The sequence below is a fragment of the Dama dama genome, chromosome 28 (genome assembly GCF_033118175.1).
Source record: "Dama dama isolate Ldn47 chromosome 28, ASM3311817v1, whole genome shotgun sequence".
Lineage (NCBI taxonomy): Eukaryota > Metazoa > Chordata > Mammalia > Artiodactyla > Cervidae > Dama > Dama dama.
This window is the reverse complement of record NC_083708.1, coordinates 39,996,184-40,017,500: the sequence shown is the minus strand read 5'-3', so window position 1 is coordinate 40,017,500 and position 21,317 is coordinate 39,996,184. Positions and strand designations below refer to the sequence as shown.

At 38.4% G+C, this 21,317-nt stretch overlaps 1 protein-coding gene across 1 annotated transcript in view; it reads right to left on the bottom strand.

Moving 5' to 3' along the window:
• Window positions 1–21,317, bottom strand: part of SESN1 (sestrin 1) — a 107,642-nt gene that overhangs the window by 64,958 nt on the left and 21,367 nt on the right. The gene's annotated exons all lie outside the window — the stretch shown is intronic.

Below are 21,317 nucleotides of genomic sequence, written 5' to 3'. Positions count from 1 at the left end.
CTTTATAGTCCAACTCTCACATCCATACATGACTACTGGAAAAACCATAGCCTTGACTAGACAGACCTTTGTTGACAAAGTAATGTCTCTGCTTTTCAATATGCTGTCTAGGTTGGTCATAAACTTTCCTTCCAAGGAGTAAGCGTGTTGTAATTTCATGGCTGCAGGCACCATCTGCAGTGATTTTGGAGTCCAGAAGAATAAAGTCAGCCACTGTTTCCCCATCTGCTTGCCATGAAGTGATGGGACCAGATACCATGATCTTAGTTTTCTGAATGTTGAGTTTTAAGCCAACTTTTTCACTCTCCTCTTTCACCTTCAACAAGAGGCTCTTTAGTTCTTCTTTACTTTCTGCCATAATGGTGGTGTCATCTGAATATCTGAGGTTATTTATATTTCTCCTGGCAATCTTGGTTCCAGCTTGTGCTTCTTCCAGCCCAGCGTTTCTCATGATGTACTCTGCATATAAGTTAAATAAGCAGGGTGACAATATACAGCCTTGATGTACTCCTTTCCTGATTTGAAACCAGTCTGTTGTTCCATGTCCAGTTCTAACTGTTGCTTCCTGACCTGCATACAGATTTCTCAAAAGGCAGGTCAGGTGGTCTGGTATTCCCATCTCTTTCAGAATTTTCCACAGTTTATTGTGATCCACATAGTCAAAAGCTTTGGCATAGTCAATAAAGCAGAAAAAGACGTTTTTTTGGAATTCTTGCCATTTTGATGATCCAGTGGATGTTGGCAATTGGATCTCTATATTAATGAATTGATGCTTTTAAACTGTGGTGTTGGAGAAGACTCTTGAGAGTCCCTTGGATGGCAAGGAGATCAAGCCAGTCAATCCTAAAGGAAATTAACCGTGAATATTCATTGGAAGGACTAATGTGGAAGCTGCAATACTTTGGCCACCTGATGTGAAGAGCCAAATCTTTGGAAAAGACCCTGATGCTGAGAAAGACTGAAGGCCGGAGGAGAAGGGAACCACAGATGATGAGATGGTTGGATGGCATCACTGACTCAGTGGATACGGGTTTGAGCATACTCTGGGAAATAGTGAAGGACTGTGAAGTCTGGTGTGCTACAGTCTGTGGGGTTGCAGAGTGTGACAGGACTCTGACTGAACAACAACAGTAACACAAGGATGTAGTAAGCAAAACTAGAGTTACTGCTCCCACTGAGCTTATAAACTAGTTAACCAATCAACAAATGAATGTAAAAACACAGTAGTGTTAGGAGTAAGATGTATATAACATGTGTCTACATAATAGCAGAAGAGTTGGCCTAGACTGTTTGGTAGCCTTAGTGTATGTATCAGGAACTGGGAGTTGAAGGTGGGTTGGGAATACTTTTATCTACATTTACTGAGTACTTTATTCAATGTTAGGCCCTAAATTGAGTACATTATATGGCTTATTCTCATTTTCTCATTTAATAATCATAATACCTTATGAGTCAATTATTTTCCCCCATTTTCCAGATAAAGAAATTGAGTCTCAGGGAGAAGTCAAATGATTTACTTTATATAGGCAGGGACTTTCCTGCTGGTGCAGTCGATAGGAACCCACGTGCCAGTGCAGGGGACACAGGTTTGATCCCTGGTCTGGGAAGATCCCACATGCTGTGCGGCATCCGGGCCCATGTGCAACAATAATGAGCTCCTGATAGAAGAACGGGCAGGACCCAGGCAGTGAAAGCCCTCATGGGCTACACCAAGACTACTGGCTTTAATCCTAAATGCTATGAAAAGGCACAAGACATTTTTATTTCTTTTACTTGAAACTTAAAAACTTAAGGGTGGAAAATTCACAAAGGTTGGATTAATGAAAGAAGGAATAGAAGGACAAAGATCTACTCAGTTTTAAAAATATTTTCTGGTACCTGTCATAGCTGTATCAATAAGTCTGAATACTTTAGGAACAAAAGTAGGCTTTCAAATACCTTTAGAAATAAACTAAAATATGGACAAATTTAAAAGAGGTTTGTTTTTTTCCCTTCTGCATCTGATGTGCAACTAAAGAAAAGAATTTTATAAAGAGATACTACTAGAAAATGGCTCTGGTCTAGGTTGTAATAGATGAGGGCCAGTCAGCTGATATTTAATACAGAGGCATATGGAGGCCCTAAGTCTGAGCTAGAAGCAGGGAAAAGTTGACACAGATTTCAGACTTAATAGACTCAAGAAATGATGGTATCCAAATTATGAAAATGGAAACATACCATTGAGAATAGGCTGGAAAAACCTGGGCTATTCATCAGCTTGTGGGAAGTAGGGTAAAGGGAAAGTTAACAGTAAAAGGTACTTCCAAGATAAGTTTTAAAATACCCTCCCTATATGCCAACAATCTTTTTTTTTTTTTTTTTTGCCAACAATCTTAATATAACAAGATTGTATATCATATAGGAACTATGTTACTTTCAATGAATTTGACCCTTGGATAATAAATCTTTTGCAATCTCCATTAACATGTATATTAGTTGCTATATTCATTTACATAGTCCTTTGGATCCCATAGGTTCAGAATGTTCTGACTCTATCTTCTGAACTTTTATTAATTATGATGATAATAATCAATTTCATCCAGAGTATACTTTCTAAAGCAACTGAAGTCTATGAACCATTATCTATATAGTATAGTTACATCTGGACGAGATGGTTGGAAGGCATCACCAACTCGATGGACATGTGTCTGAGCGAGGTCCAGGAGCTGGTGATGGACAGGGAAGCCTGTAGTGCTACAGTCCATGGGGTGGCAAAGAGTCAGACACAACTGAGCAACTGAACTGATAGTTACATTTTACCCAACTTTTTCAATTTCCTGAAATGACTTTCATTGAAATAAATTCTTTTACCATAAATTTTACAATGAAGATTTGATTCATCCATTAGATTTTTACAGTGTATTTTACAGCCTATTTTCTGAAGAGAGAAAATAGGTCTCTGGGTAAAACAGTGTAGGATAACTCTGTTCCTAACCTCCCTTTAATTTACTTGGCATCCAGCTTCCTCCACCTTCCTCTCCAGTCCTTCTTGGGTCCCCAGGTTAAGTTCAGATTCTACTCTCATGTTTTCAAGTTGTAGGGCATTTTTCAGGTGTTTAATTGGTATTAACCACTGAAAGAATATGAAATACAAACATGGTTATTCCAATCAACAAAATGGTTCCCCCTATTTAGTAATCAATAAAAAGGAAAAGATCGCCAAGTGAAACAGTGCCTGGCAGAGATTACTTAAAATTTTCCAAAAATTTTATGTTACTAATATAATTGTATATGCTATACAATAAGCCCTCAATGAATGTTTGTTGCAGGGAAACATTTTTCTTTTTAGGTCTGAAAATACAGACAGTAATAATTTCAAATTTCAGAGCTTTTAATGTCAGAACATTTTGTTCAAACAAATAAACAGTACAAGGAGAAAGTAACCTAAAATTTCTTCATAATAAACTTCATTATGATTCATAATTAAGTAGATGTCTGATATTTTCTGGTAGCAAGCCACCACTAAGAGCTTTATTTCTAACCTTAAATGACACAATGGACCAGCTAGACCTAATTGATATCTATAGGACATTTCACCCCAAAACAATCAACTTCACCTTTTTCTCAAGTGCACATGGAACCTTCTCCAGAATAGATCACATCCTGGGCCATAAATCTGGTCTTGGAAAATTCAAAAAAATTGAAATCATTCCAGTCATCTTTTCTGACCACAGTGCAGTAAGATTAGATCTCAATTACAGGAAGAAAATTGTTAAAAATTCAAACATATGGAGGCTAAATAACACGCTTCTGAATAACCAACAAATCATAGAAGAAATCAAAAAAGAAATCAAAATATGTATAGAAATGAATGAAAATGAAAACACAACAACCCAAAACCTATGGGACACTGTAAAAGCAGTGCTAAGGGGAAGGTTCATAGCATTACAGGCTTACATCAAGAAACAAGAAAAAAGCCAAATAAATAACCTAACTCTACACCTAAAGCAGTTAGAGAAGGAAGAAATTAAGAACCCCAGGGTTAGCAGAAGGAAAGGAATCTTAAAAATTAGGGCAGAAATAAATGCAAAAGAAACTAAAGAGACCATAGCAAAAATCAACAAAGCTAAAAGCTGTTTTTTTGAAAAAATAAACAAAATTGACAAACCATTAGCAAGACTCCTTAAGAAACAAAGAGAGAAGAACCAAATTAACAAAATTAGAAATGAAAATGGAGAGATCACAACAGACAACACTGAAATACAAAGGATCATAAGAGACTACTACCAGCAGCTCTATGCCAATAAAATGGACAACTTGGAGGAAATGGACAAATTCTTAGAAAAGTATAACTTTCCAAAACTGAACCAGGAAGAAATAGAAGATCTTAACAGACCCATCACAAGCAAGGAAATCGAAACTGTAATCAAAAATCTTCCAGCAAACAAAAGGCCAGGAACAGATGGCTTCACAGCTGAATTCTACCAAAAATTTAGAGAAGAGCTAACACCTATCTTACTCAAACTCTTCCAGAAAATTGCAGATGAAGGTAAACTTCCAAACTCATTCTATGAGGCCACCATCACCCTAATTCCAAAACCAGATAAAGATGCCACAAAAAAAGAAAACTACAGGCCAATATCACTGATGAACATAGATGCAAAAATCCTTAACAAAATTCTAGCAAACAGAATCCAACAACATATTAAAAAAATCATACACCATGACCAAGTGGGCTTTATCCCAGGAATTCAAGGATTCTTTAATATCCACAAATCAATCAATGTAATACACCACATTAACAAATTGAAAGATAAAAACCATATGATTATCTCAATAGATGCAGAGAAAGCCTTTGACAAAATTCAACACCCATTTATGATTAAACCTCTCCAGAAAGCAGGAATAGAAGGAACATACCTCAACATAATAAAAGCTATATATGACAAACCCACAGCAAGCATCACCCTCAATGGTGAAAAATTGAAAGCATTTCCCCCGAAATCAGGAACAAGACAAGGGTGCCCACTCTCACCACTACTATTCAACACAGTGTTGGAAGTTTTGTCCACAGCAATCAGAGCAGAAAAAGAAGTAAAAGGAATCCAGATAGGAAAAGAAGAAGTGAAACTCTCACTGTTTGCAGATGACATGATCCTCTACATAGAAAACCCTAAAGACTCTACCAGAAAATTACTAGAGCTAATCAATGAATATAGTAAAGTTGCAGGATATAAAATTAACACACAGAAATCCCTTGTATTCCTATATACTAACAATGAAAAAACAGAAAGAGAAATTAAGGAAACAATACCATTCACCATTGCAACAAAAAGAATAAAATACTTAGGATATATCTACCTAAAGAAACAAAAGACCTATACATAGAAAACTATAAAACACTGATGAAAGAAATCAAAGAGGACAAAAAAAGATGGAGAAACATACCGTGTTCATGGATTGGAAGAATCAATATTGTCAAAATGGCTATTCTACCCAAAGCAATCTATAGATTCAATGCAATCCCTATCAAGCTACCAACGGTATTTTTCACAGAACTAGAACAAATAATCTCACAACGTGTATGGAAATACAAAAAAACCTCGAATAGTCAAAGCAATCTTGAGAAAGAAGAAAGGAACTGGAGGAATCAACTTGCCTGACTTCAGACTCTACTACAAAGCCACAGTCATCAAGACAGTATGGTACTGGCACAAAGACAGAAATATAGATCAATGGAACAGAATAGAAAGCCCAGAGATAAATCCACGAACCTATGGACACCTTATCTTTGACAAAGGAGGCAAGAATATACAATGGAAAAAAGACCATCTCTTTAACAAGTGGTGCTGGGAAAACTGGTCAACCACTTGTAAAAAAATGAAACTAGAACACTTTCTAACACCATACACAAAAATAAACTCAAAATGGATTAAAGATCTAAATGTAAGACCAGAAACTATAAAACTCCTAGAGGAGAACATAGGCAAAACACTCTCCGACATAAATCACAGCAGGATCCTCTATGACCCACCTCCCAGAATATTGGAAATAAAAGCAAAACTAAACAAATGGGACCTAATGAAACTTAAAAGCTTTTGCACTACAAAGGAAACTATAAGTAAGGTGAAAAGACAGCCCTCAGATTGGGAGAAAATAATAGCAAATGAAGAAACAAAGGATTAATCTCAAAAATATACAAGCAACTCTTGAAGCTCAATTCCAGAAAAATAAATGACCCAATCAAAAAATGGGTCAAAGAACTAAACAGACATTTCTCCAAAGAAGACATACAGATGGCTAACAAACACATGAAAAGATGCTCAACATCACTCATTATTAGAGAAATGCAAATCAAAACCACAATGAGGTACCATTACATGCCAGTCAGGATAGCTGCTATCCAAAAGTCTACAAGCAATAAATGCTGGAGAGGGTGTGGAGAAAAGGGAACCCTCTTACACTGTTGGTGGGAATGCAAACTAGTACAGCTGCTATGGAGAACAGTGTGGAGATTTCTTAAAAAACTGGAAATAGAACTGCCATATGACCCAGCAATCCCACTCCTGGGCATACACACTGAGGAAACCAGATCTGAAAGAGACACGTGCACCCCAATGTTCATCACAGCGCTGTTTATAATAGCCAGGACATGGAACTAACCTAGATGCCCATCAGCAGATGAATGGATAAGGAAGCTGTGGTACATATACACCATGGAATATTACTCAGCCGTTAAAAAGAATTCATTTGAATCAGTTCTAATGAGATGGATGAAACTGGAGCCCATTATACAGAGTGAAGTAAGCCAGAAAGATAAAGAACATTACAGCATACTAACACATATATATGGAATTTAGAAAGATGGTAATGACAACCCTATATGCAAAACAGAAAAAGAGACACAGAAGTACAGAACAGACTTTTGAACTCTGTGGGAGAAGGTGAGGGTGGGATGTTTAGAAAGAACAGCATGTATATTATCTATGGTGAAACAGATCACCAGCCCAGGTGGGATGCATGAGACAAGTGCTCGGGCCTGGTGCACTGGGAAGACCCAGAGGAATCGGGTGGAGAGGGAGGTGGGAGGGGGGATCGGGATGGGGAATACGTGTAACTCTATGGCTGATTCATATCAATGTATGACAAAACCCACTGAAATGTTGTGAAGTAATTAGCCTCCAACTAATAAAAAAATAAATTAAAAAAAAAAAAAAGCTCATTTGGAAACTTGCTGTGAGTAGAGGAATGAGAGTGGGAAATGGGGGACAGATTGACCATGAATGAATAAAAGAGTCTTGCTGGAGTGACTAATGGATAGAGTTTGCTTCATGATGTTGACTGTTTTTAGAAAGGATGAGCCAAAATTCCAAAGAAAGAAAAATGTGGGCTTGATGCATCTATCTTTTAGGGATCATGGCTGCTGGAAATAATTAATTAAAAGTAAATTTTTATTCAAACAATTTTGCATTTCAGCTTTTCTTCTATTTTCTACTTTAATATGATGCTAATAAATCTCACCTTCAATTTTTTAAAAAAAGCTTTATTTCTATAAAATTAAATGAATCACTACATTAAAAAGAATAATTTTTTAATTCTATAACTTTGTATGGTGATGAATGTTAACTAAATATATTGTGGTGATCATTTTGTAATATATGCAAATTCTAAATCATAACACTGGTATATTTCAAACTACTATAGCATGTCAAATATACCTCAATTAAAAAGTTCAAAAAAGTTTTTCAGGGTGCCACTTATTCACACTTTTATTGATTTAAATCTCCTTCTGGAAAACTGTTAACTCTTAGAATAGGCAATACAGACAAATTAAAAGTAGTTATAGTCTTCAAATCTCCTGGGAGTGGCAGACAATGGACATCAGGCCAGCCCAAATTCCATTTCTCACCCACTTCTCCCCTGGCTTTCTCTACAACAGAGGCTCTAAGAGCTAAACACCTGATTTCTCAGCCTCCCTTGAGAGGACCTGTTTACACATTTCTGGCCAGTGAGACACAAACAGATGTCTGTTAGCATTGCTTCTTTCCTTTACTTTTTATTGACAGGAACATATTTGTGATGTGTAATAGGCAGCTTCGGTAATCCCTGTTTCTATTTATTCACACCTTTGTGTAGTTCCCTCTCATACTGTTTCAGGGCGTGTGACCAACAGAAAAAGGCAGAAGTGATGATATCTCACTTCCAAGTTGAGGTTATAAAAAGACTGCTCCCCTTCCCTTTTGGATCATTTGCCTTGGGGTAGCCCACTACCAGAGCTTCTCTGGTAGTTCAGTTGGTAAAGAATCCGCCTGCAATGCAGGACACCCCGGTTCGATTCCTAGGTTGGGAACATCCCCTGGAAAAGGGATAGGCTATCCACTCCACTACCCCTGGTGGCTTAGACAGTAAGGAATCGCCTGCAGTGAGGGAGACCTGGGTTCACTTCCTGGGTTGGGAAGATCTCCTGGAGGAGGGCATGCAACCCACTCCAGTAATCTTGCCTGGAGAATCCCCATGGACAGAGGATCCTGGCGAGCTATAATCCATAGGATCGCAAAGAGTCAGACATGACTGAGCGACTAAGCACAAGACAGCACAGCCCATTGCCAAGTCATGAGTAGCCCTATGGAGAGGTCTACCTGGTAAGGAGTTGAAGTCTCCAGCCAAAAGTCATGTGAGTTTGCTTGGAAGCAGATCCCCAGCTCAGCCAAACCTTAACTGGATGATAGTCCCAGCTGTTATCTGGACTGCAACCTCGTGAGAGACCCTGAGCCAGAACCTCCCAGAAAAACCACTCTCAATTCTCAATGCTCAGAAACTGTATGAGATAATAAATGTTTGTTGTTTTAAGATACACATTGGGATAATTTGTTATGTGACAATAGATAAAAAAATACAGTGATGCCTGAAAATATAATAGCTATTTGGTGACCTTGAAGATGAGAACCACATTCTATGGATGGTAGAGAGTCATCATTAATATAGTTAAGCATGATCATCAGCTCTGAACTACTTCAACTGAGATTTCTTACAGAGGAAGACGTCCATCTGTTTAAGCCACATGGTTAAGTTTTCTGTTATCTGCAGCCAAACACATTCCTAAGCAACACACTCAACAGTGCCCCCAACCCAATTACAATTTTCAAAGAGAGGTTCCTTTTATTCAAAGATGCCTCTGCTCAGAAGTTCATACTTCTCTTATCTTCTGGAACCCAGCTGTTCATTCCCTGATCCAGAAAAAAATATCCAGACTGAGTGGCAGATACTCCTAGTATCTGAAGGCAATGGTTAGAATTACCCCCTTCACTTAGGCAGTAATTACAGTTCTTTAAGTAGTACACCTAATCTTCAAATAAATCTTTCCTTTGATGGATCCTTTTTAAAAATCCATTGAGCTACACCTCAAAACAGAGAATTCAGGAATGGATTCTACACTGCTGGATTCTGTAATCCATAGGAACACTGGTTTCTCTTAGGATGCTTTGCTTTATCATATGGATTCTAGGACCACGTGTCAGCCAAAGAGCAGGGACTGGCTGTCTCTATCCTGAATGAAGCACAGAAAAAGTGAGGATTAAGCTAAAACAAACAAAACTCCTCTCCTAAACACCCCCATGCTCCCCTTTCCAAATATAAGTCTCTCTCTAGATGCCAAAAGATACCTAAACTGTAACACATAACAGAAGGAAAGTTTCATTTGGCACAGAAGTAAAAGTAATTTAGATTCAGTGACCTTGCTTTTTCTTTCCAAGTGTAAAACTGCTCAGAGATAGAAGCAACACAGCCCCAGAAGAGGAAGAAAAATTACAGGAACTCCTGATTCATGCTTGTCCAAAATAAAAAAAACCAGACAACTGGTATTCACTCATATGATAGCTTTTAAGTTGTCAGCAGTTCTTGGCAAATATAAGAACAGAAAGTAAGTTCGTCTTCGGCCAACCACCCTGAACGCGCCGGATCTCGTCTGATCTCAGAAGCTAAGCAGGGTCGAGCCTGGTTAGTACTTGGATGGGAGAAAGTACATTCAACAACTCTGAGCTCTAAAAGGTTTAGCTTTCTCACAGGTCTCTTGCCTTTAAAAAAGGTAAAGCAGGGGAAGAACCCAAGAATGGAAATTTAGCCAGAAAAGAAACCTTCTACTGTAAGAGAAAACATGATCCAAGATACTAGCATACTACATTTGAGGAAACACCAAATTTAGTTTCCCAAATTTCTTAAAATTTAATTTTAAGAAAATTTCATTTTCACTGTAAAAAGCATTCTAGGATGGTTGAACCTAGCTAAAGTACATTCCTAGATTCTAATAGTAGACTAGTGAAGAAAAACAGGCACAAAATAGTGTTTCATAGACATGTGACAGTTGCTATTCCAATGATCAGTAGATTTGCCTATAATGTTCATTCAACGGCATATGTTCAGAACTAATATGAAATGGGTTGATTCCTTCATCCTAAAACATGGTCACTTCTACAACATGTAAAAAAGCAGAACAGGCTGGCAAAATTTGAAATACTATTAATAATTCCATTTGAAATACTATTAATAATTCCCATTCCACACAGACCCACACAGCACTCCTTGTATTATACTTAGAGAAGCTATCTATTTATGCATACTTTTGCTTTTGATCTATAAAATTTAGGGTTAAACTCAGTTCTAATTTTCATTCCCACCTATGCTGCCCCCATCAGTCCTGCCAATAATTAATAACATATTATTCTAAAAAGTTACTTATGATAATTTTTTGACATTTTTCTTCAATCTCATTTTTCTTCCATTCACAGGAAGACAGATCTAGACCATAACAATGAAAGTGAACTCCAACAGAGGCAAGACAATATGAGTAAGCTTGGGGACTTCCCCTTTGCGATACCATGGTACTCTTTGACCTACTTTGGTTTTCTACAAATCACCCTTTAGTTCTGAGCCTAAAAGTACCCAAGCTAGGTTTTGGTTAAGCATTGCACATTAATAAAAGAGAACAACAACAACACACATGCACATTTATATTAAGGAGTAAATATCACCTAATTTGTGAAAAATATCACACTACTAAATAAAACATTAACAAAGTGTAATTTTTTGAGTTTTTTTTTTTTCCTGGAATAGATTCTAAAACAGTTAAAGGAGACTTTTTAGGGAAGTATTATAAACAAAGTTGTAATAGCATTCTCATACTAACACTTCATGTGTGGATTGCTGATTCGTAGATCCAATCTATATCTATGTTCTTTTAATAAAGAGCCTGTTTATAAAACTTCACAATTTCTTAGTTCCCCAACTAGGGATCGAACCGTGACCCTTGGCAGTCAAAGTGTGAAGTCCTAACAACTGGACAGCCAGGAAATTCCCCAAACCTCACGATTTCTAATTGAAGTGAGAGAGGTCTGAGCTGCCAAGTCTTTTTCTATGGGAGAAGATGCATTCTGCTTTTTCCATGGATTAGTTCAGTACTGTGGAGTTTTAGAAGGATTTTAGGTAAGCGTCATGTGAAAATAAAGAGCAATAACAGTGAACTGATATCTTTTACAGGGAAAATCGCTGAAACAAAGACAATTCCCTCCTTCATTTACATTTTTAGGTCAGAAAAAGTAGGCCATTAATGACTATAATTAGTACAGTATCTGTTGGATGCTCCATCCTACTTTAACTACATAGAATACTTTAAATTATCTTATTTAAATTATGATTAAATGAGATCAGTACTAACTGTGTCAGAGAAATTTAGTAAGCCTCAGAAAATTTGTTACTGGAAGGTAACAATTCTTCCTCCAAGACATGTGACCAAGATAATCAAAAATAATCACATGCTTTTCCTCCCCTCTTCATTAAATTTATGCCAGACACTTTCAATGTCTCAAAAGGGAAAGTATACAATAACTTCCCTTCCCAATTTTTCCATCAGGATAGACTGACTTCAAATCAAATAAATTTAAATGGTTGATCCAATAAATGTGCATGAGCCTTGATTTAATGTGATTAAAACTGCTATAACAATAATAGAAAGTTAACATTTTCTTTGAAATAAAATCAATTCTGAAATATTTTATATATATTATTCACAACTCAGATGTGTAGCTGATTTTAAAATATGAATGTAAAATCAAAGCACAATAATTTTTTTTAAACTTAAAGTTCCCTTAGGAAGAAAGTTCAATGAGCCAACTAGTTACACAGAGACTTGTGAGCCACATCTAAAGGCACAGATTAAACCTAAATAATTGAAAGGCATGTTATATAAGAAACAGTCTTGAACCAAAAATTGTTTTTTCCAATAAATTTGAAGTATTAGAACTCTTTAGTTATGTATAAGATAAAAATTCTAAAATTTTGGATACTTTCTATTATAAACATAAATATTAATTATTTAAAAAATTAAATGGATATATCAGAATTGATTTTCCCTAAATATTTTGGGCTACATAGTAAACTTGACTTTGTCTTTCTCTTCCAAGTTAATTAATCTAACAAATATTTATTTAACTTTTACTATGTGCCTAATGAGTGATGGATTTAGAAAAGGGAGAGGAACCAGAGATCAAATTGTCAACATTCATTGAATATAAAAAGCAAGAGAATTCCAGAAAAATATCTACTTATGCTTCACTGGCTAAAGTCTTTGACTGTGTGGATCACAACAAACTGTGGAAAATTCTTAAAGAGATGGGAATACCAGACCACCTTACCTGTCTCTCGAGAAACCTGTATCCAGGTCAAGAAGCAACAGTTAGAGCCGGACATGAAACAACAGACTGGTTCAAAATTGAGAAAGGAGTACTTCAAGGCAGTATATTGTCACCCTGTTTATTTAACTTATATGCAGAGTACATCATACAATATGTCAGGCTAGATGAATCACAAGCTGGAATGAAGACTGCTGGCAGAAATATCAACAACCTCAAATGTGCAGATGATACCACCCTAAATGGCAGAAAGCAAAGAGCCTCTTGATGAAGGTGAAAGTGGAGAGTGAAAAAGCTAGCTTAAAACTCAACATTTAAACAACTAAGATCATGGCATCCAGTCCCATCAATTCATGGCAAATAGATGGGGGAACAATGAAAACAGTGACAGGTTTTATTTTCTTGGGTTCCAAAACCACCACAGACGGTGATTGCAGCCATAAAATTAAAAGATGCTTGCTCCTTGGAAGGAAAGCTATGACAAACCTAGAGAGCATATTAAAAAGCAGAGACAGCACTTTGCCAACAAAGGTCCCTATAGTCAAAGTTATGGTTTTTTTCAGTAGTCACGCATGGATGTGAGAGCTGGACCATAAAGAAGTCTGAGCACCAAAGAACTGATGCTTTTGACTCGTGGTGCTGAAGAAGACTTGTGAGACTCCCTTGGACTGCAAGGAGATCAAACCAGTCAATTCTAAAGGAAATCAACCCTGAATATTCATTAGAAGGACTGATACTGAAGCTCACTACTTTGGCCACCTCATTGATGTGAAGAGCTGACTCACTGAAAAAGACCCTGATGCTGGGAAAGACTGATGGCAGGAGGAAAGAGGGTGACAGAGGATGTGATGGTTGGATGGTATCACGACTCAAAGGACATGAGTTTGAGCAGACTCTGGGAGATGGTGAAGGACAGGGAAGCCTAGTGTGTTGCAGTCCATGGGGTTGCAAAGAGTTTAACATGAGTTAGCAACTGAACAACAACAAAAACTGAGTGATGGAGAAATGAGCGATGATAAAACCTGGCAGGATCTCTACCTACATGAAGCCTCACACTAATGGAGGACAGACATTAACGGAAAGAAAGAAAGTGAAGTCATTCAGTCATGTCCGACTCTTTGTGACTCCATGGACTGTAGCCTACCATGCTCCTCCGTCCATTGGATTTTCCAGCCAAGAATACTGGAATGAGTTGCCATTTCCTTCTCCAGAGGATCTTCCCGACCCAGGGATTGAACCTGGGTCTCCTGCAATGTAGGCAGACGCTTTACCGTCTGAGCCACCAGGGTGGGGAAAGGCCAGTAGTAGGTTGCAGGAAGTAGACCAATTATTTGCCCCAAATTTCTTATGGGCCTTTCCCAGCAGGCAGTTCAATGACAATGATAGATGGGAGGGGATGAAGAGGATGTGGAAATGTTCATGAAGGAGAGGAGAACTATCAAGAGAAAGTTTAGGGAACTACTACCAAGGAACTCTCTATGCATCCTCACAGTCCTGCCATTTGCCTAATCTTTGAATCCTGAGGTCTTTGAGATTAATACTCTGACCACTGCTGTTTTCCCTTTGCATTTTTTGGGTGTACCTTTGCTGATTTAATCTTTTGATATACTTTTCATTGGGTGAATCTTGTGTTACATCTTTTAATCTGATTATCTTCCGACCAGTCTATAAATCCCTTATCAGGTAAGTTTTAGACATTTGTGTAGAAAGATATTCATTGTATATTGTGAAGTAAATAAAGCATTTTATGGAAGAAGCACAAGCTGGAATCAAGATTGCTGGGAGAAATATCAATAACCTCAGATATGCAGATGACACCACCCTTATGGCAGAAAGTGAAGAGAAACTAAAAAGCCTCTTGATGAAAGTGACAGAGCGGAGTGAAAAAGTTGGCTTAAAGCTCAACATTCAGAAAACTAAGGTCATGGCATCTGGTCCCATCACTTCATGGGAAATAGATGGGAAACAGTGGAAACAGTGTCAGACTTCATTTTTTTGGGCTCCAAAATCACTGTGGATGGTGATTGCAGCCATGAAATTAAAAGACACTTACTCCTTGGAAGGAAAGTTATGACCAACCTAGATAGCATATTACAAAGCAGAGACATTACTTTGCCAACAAAGGTCCATCTAGTCAAAGCTATGGTTTTTCCAGTGATCATGTATGGATCTGAGAGTTGGACTGTGAGGAAAGCTGAGCGCTGAAAAATTGATGCTTTTGAACTATGGTGTTGGAGAAGACTCTTGAGAGTCCCTTGGACTGCAAGGAGATCCAACCAGTCCATCCTAAAGGAGATCTGTCCTGGGTGTTCACTGGAAGGACTGATGCTGAAGCTGAAACTCCAATACTTTGGCCACCTCATGCAAAGAGTTGACTCACTGGAAAAGATCCTGATGCTGGGAGGGATTGGGGGCAGGAGGAGAAGGGGACAACAGAGGATGAGATGGCTGGATGGCATCACCGACTCGATGGGCATGAGTTTGAGTAAACTCCAGGAGTTGGTGATGGACAGGGAGGCCTGGCGTGCTGTGATTCACGGGGTCGCAGAGTCAGACATGACTGAGCGACTGAACTAAACTGACTGATAGAGGGGAAAAAAGAAACTTTCACATCTGGTATCTAGAATTACCTGAAAATATTTATACTTTTTTTCCCCAATTTTTTTTATTAATTGGAGGCTAATTACTTTACAATATTGTAGTGGCTTTTGCCATACATTGACATGAATTAGCCATGGATTTACATGTGTTCCCCATCCTGATCCCCCCTCCCACCTCCCTCCCCATCCCATCCCTCTGGGTCATCCCAGTGCACCAGCCCCTAGCACTTGCATCCAACCTGGACTGGCGATCTCTTTCACACTTGATAATATACATGTTTCGATGACGTTCTCTCAGATCATCCCACCCTCGTCTTCTCCCATAGAATTCAAAAGTCTGTTCTATATATCTGTGTCTCTTTTTCTGTCTTGCATATAGGGTTATCGTTACCATCTTTCTAAATTCCATATATATGCGTTAGTATACTGTACTGGTGTTTATCTTTCTGGCTTACTTCACTCTGTATAATAGGCTCCAGTTTTATCCATCTCATTAGAACTGATTCAAATGTATTCTTTTTAATGGCTGAGTAATAGTCCATTGTGTATATGTACCACAGCTTTCTTATCCGAAAATAGTTATACTTTTAAAGAGGGAAAAAAAACCTTGAAAATTTTAAGTTTTCTCCTATTTCACTCTAACTTTCAACCTTTGACTCTATTTATATCAATGCTAAATTAAATAGAAGAAATAAGACTGAGCCATGTACATAATTTTGAATCCAAAGAATTAACTGAAATTCACAACATGGAAATTAACAATGAATGGTCAAATCATCATGAAATAGTCTTAGGATCTTTGTGAACTAATATTTAGCCTGGTTATTAAACTGGCTTGATATCTGCAAACCTTTAGGGTTCCTCTCCCCACCCCCTTTTTTCCTATAGGCTATGAACATTCCAAATAATTAAACAACTATACCTTTATATTCTTGAATTACATGCTTAGAATCAATAAAAAACCTAAAGGTGATTCAGGCTCTATATAAGGCTATACTTGGAGGTAGTATACTTGACCCCAAAGCATCATGGATTCAGCTATGCAGATAATACTCTGCCCTGTGATGCACTAATTGATGATAAAATGGAAAGTGATTTAAGACAGTATGTAAGACTTGGGAACAAAAGGTAAGATCTGAAAGCCACAAGCCATCATCAATCACCAAATCACATCATGGATCATAACCAGCTAGTTTTTTAACAAGCTTAGAGAATATCAAATATTAGAAAAAGAGAGAAGGAGGAAAAGAGGGAGGGAGGCAGAGGGAGAGAAAGAAAAGGAGAAGGAAAAGAAAAGAAAGCAAAGGAAAAAAGAAAACCACAGAGAGTATATAAAATGTAACAAATATGCATCACTGATAATATAATGTTGGCAAAATCTGTGTGTTCATAAACTAGTAACACTCTGTTCTCTACTTATGTAACAGAGGTAAAACAACAAACAGGCCTCTCTTTTATACTTTATACATCCATCTATCATCTGCAAACCTTCAGATTACCAAATATCCTGTGACAATATAAAAATAGTTACCAATAACAGTACTGCATGCTCTTAGTTTTTTCATTAACTGTGACATATAGGTTACCTTTCACATATGAAACTGTGTTATTTGAATAAGACACATCAATTAACTTGGGTAGTTTACCCTAATATGTATCCCAACAATTTCTGTTATTGAACCAACTTCCTGAGCTGCCAAACTTAATATCTTATACTTATTTCAATATCTCTCCTTTTTCAGTCCCCAAAATTAATAGAGAATTAACCCTTTAAAATTTTCTTTCACTATTATCTCTAATTTTCACATCGATTACCTTAATTTCCATAAGCTTTTATTTTCCTAAACTATATAGGTGTATTCAGCTGAAGCTGAAGCTCCACTACTTTGGCCACCTGATATGAAGAGTTGACTCACTGGAAAAGACCGATGCTGGGAAAGATTGAAGGCAGGAGGAGAAGGGAACGAGAGAGGATGAGATGGTTGGGTGGCGTCACTGACTCAGTAGACACAAGTCTGAGCAAACTCAGGGAAATACTGAATGACAGGGAAGCCTAGTCTGCTGCAGTTCATGGGATCGCAAAGAGTCAGACACAACTTAGCGACTGAACAACAATGTTAAGTGGTTAACTTAAGTCTAAGGAACAAGTATTAAAAACTACCAAAAGGGGAATAGATGTTGTAAGGGGTCCAAGAAGACATCTAAAATGGTGAAAGTTCTTAAATTCCTTGAATATCCAATAGATATAAATCAACTATTTTAAAGGATAAAAGAAGAAACAATGACTACTTTCACAGGAAACACATTACAACAGTGAAACAGTGTTAAAAGTTTGAGAGCCCATGCAAAGAAAAATTGATTTCTTTGGGTCAAGCATCAATGAAGACTTGCAATACAGCAAACATAAATCACATATGAAGTAATAAAGAGATACCAGAATACAAAATCAACAGATCTGGGGGGCGGCGAACAAAAAGCTATTATCTTCTTACCTCCTTGGACACAGTTATTCTGGTGCAATACTAAGAAAAGCAATTGTTCCCTTGGATAGATTTACTTAAAATATATTCTTTTAAATCTTCATCCTAATACCATTTAATCTAGCTGCTTTTCTGATGAACAAAAGATCATATGGCCACAAGAGCCTGCATTCTGGATGTCCCACTGTCTTGCAGCCCTTATTACTCAACAAAAACTTGAATCCCAATGCCTCCCAAACTATGTAACTTCTGCTTCTCATTCACAGAGATCCAGTTTATCTGGGCACATTAAAAGATGCTTACTACCATTAAAAGATGCTTACTCCTTGGAAGAAAAGCTATGACCAACCTAGACAGCATATTAAAAAGCAGAGACATTACTTTACCAACACAAGTCCGTCTAGTCAAAGCTATGGTTTTTCCAGTAGTCACGTGTGGATGTGCCAGTTTGACTATAAAGAACTGATGCTTTTGAACTGTGGTGTTGGAGAAGACTCTTGAGAGTCCCTTGGACAGCGAGGAGATCAAACCAGTCAATCCTAAAGGAAATCAGTCCTGAATATTCATTGGAAGGACTGATGCTGAAGCTCCAATACTTTGGCTACCTGATATGAAGAGTTGACTCACTGGAAAAGACCGATGCTGGGAAAGATTGAAGGCAGGAGGAGAAGGGGACAACAGAGGATGAGATGGTTGGATGGTATCAATGACTAGATGGACATGAGTTTGAGCAAGCTCCAGGAGCTGGTGATGGACAGGGAAGCCTGGCGTGCTGTAGTCCATGGGGTCACGAAGAGTCTGACATGACTGAGTGACTGAACTGACTGATCTTCTACCACACCACATCAGCCCAAAGTGCTACTCTTTTCACAGCCACAATCCACCCATCAAGATGTCTTCCTAAACACTGTGAAGCTGATACAATATGGCATGTCATATGTTCTCTATTTGCTTCTCCAAATCATCTCTCTGTATCACTGGGGTTCCTCGCCATCTGGCTTACAATTTCACTCTTCCAGTGAGAGGCACTAACAAATTCAAAGCGGGGGGGAAGTTGGTCAGGGTATTTATTCTTCCACTTATTCTCTGCCAGGCTGAGGGCTAGCAATGAATATATTGTTCTACTGAAGGTCACAATTCCTATTAGGCAGGCACAACTTCTCCTATAGCTGTAAATTTCATGGAGTTCCAGTAACTTCTCCCAGACCTTGTTGCTTTAGGTTCATAGCTAGTTCAAAATGATTATCATCTTGTTGGTTTCCCTTAACTCTGCCTACACCTTCATTAAATTCTCTTCAGACACCCCATCTGAGTGTGCCATCATTTCCTGCCAGAATCCTGGCTGATTCAGCAGGGAGGAAAAGAAGCTAATTAAAAATTATATTGGCATCCTTAGATTTCAGAGAATGAAATATTCATAATACAAGAATTGATTGTTCTGAGAAAGGAACAATCAGAGAATAAGAAAGCGTTCTTGAAAATTAAAAATATGACTACTGAATAAATAGGGCTTCCCTTGTAGCTCAGTTGGTAAAGAATCTGCCTGCAATGAAGGAGACCCGGGTTTGATTCCTAGGTTCAGAAGATCCCCTGGAGAAGGAAATGGCAACCCACTCCAGTATGCTTGCCTGGAGAATCCCACTGACAGAACAGTTAGGTAGGCTACAGTCCATGGGGTTGCAAGAGTCGGACACGACTTAGGGACTAAACCACCACCACTGAATAAACACATCAGCAGAAGCCCAAGAACACTGGAGTGGGTAGCCTATCCCTTCTCTAGCGTATCCTCCCAACCCAGGAATCAAACCGGGGTCTCCTGCATTGCAGGTGGATTCTTTACCAACTGAGCTATCAGAGAAGTCCGCTAGTCCAAAACATTATATCAATTATTACTGAAACACTGCAATAGCTTTTTAACTGGTTTTTGTGCTTCCATTGCTGTACCCCTCTTATCCATTCCCACACAGGAGCCCACGTACTTTTATTATGGTTTAATATTTTATCTTATTCTTTTAATGTAAGCAATATATTCACATTGAAAAATACATTGAAAATAGAAAGTACAAAGAGGCATTACATCTTGGAGACCTAAACAGTGGTGTCCCTGCCCTTTGGAGGGCTCATTACAGGCCTCTTTCGGGTGCACCCCACCAATAGGTGAATACTTCCTTGGTGGCTCAGAGGGTAAAGTATCTGCCTGCAATGTGGGAGACCCAGGTTCAATCCCTGGGTCAGAAAGATCCCCTGGAGAAGGAAATGGCAACCCACTCCAGTATTCTTGCCTGGAGGAGCCTGGTGGGCTACAGTTCACGGGGTCGCAAAGAGTCGGACACGACTGAGCGACTTCACTTACATACAGAGTGAAGGACATACTCATCCAGACCACGCTCCAAGTACTGGAATCCTGGGGCTCTCTGGCCAAACGGGCTAAGCCCTCTTCCAAGGCTTATGGCTTGTCCTCCTTTTGGCTGAACACGGGGCCCATCAGCACACCTCCAGGCCCAGGAAGTGGGAAAGCGGTAGCTGTATGTGTGGTGTGCATACCGTCCTGGCAGGTGTCCAACCTTCGTGGTGTAAGTCAAAAGAGTGGGGTTGGGATAGGAGGACAGGGTAGGCAGGCTACATGCTGGCCATATCAGAGTGAATCTGGGAAACAGTATACTGAAAAAAGCATCAGTCCCAAGTCTGTCCCCAGTCAAAAGGTTTCCCTTTCCAAAGACAACCACTGTTTTTGACCCAAGAGTGATCATTTTAAATAATAAATCGGAAAATGTAATCTCCAACCTAAAATGTAGTGGGTTCTCCATTACTTTTCAGATAAAATCCAAAATCCTTAAAATGGTCAACATGGTGCTTCTTAGACTATAATGTGCATTACAGTCACTTGGGGATTCAAATCTGATTTAGAAGGACTAGGGTGAGGCCTGAGATTCCGCATTTCTAACAACTTCCTAGATGACACAGATGCAACTGGTCTGTAGGCCACAGTAGAGGGCCTAAAGAGATTATTATTTCTTTTGAAGTTATAATTTCAGCTATCCCAGTTAGGGAAAGAGACATTCCTCCTGGTCTACCTACCTCATTTTGAAGCTGCAGTTGATATAGGCAGATGGGAGGGTAGACAGACATTGCCAGTTAGTAATAGTAGCCGTTTATTCATTCAACAAATATTGACATCTGTTTGTATGTGCTAGCACTATCCTAAGGAGCCCAGAAATGAACAAGAAAAAGTTTCCATCTTCAAGGAGCTTACAACCTAGTAGGGCAGATAGAATCAACAAGTAAGCTTAAGTTAGTAACTATGTCAGGCAGTGTCTGGGGCTAAGAAGAAAAATAAATCTACATAAAGAGCTAGCAGGTAAGAAGACTCACTATTTTAGACAACTGAGTCATATACAAGGATAGAGTTAATGTTTTTGCCATACTAAGTACTAAGGTAGGCACTATGCTGAGTACCTTAGAGATAAAGGTGCTATTATCTCACTGATATGACACACTATTGTCTTCTTTTGCTGGTAATAAAACTGAAACCTAGAGATGTTAAGTAACTTGTCCAAGGTTAAACAGCTAGAAGA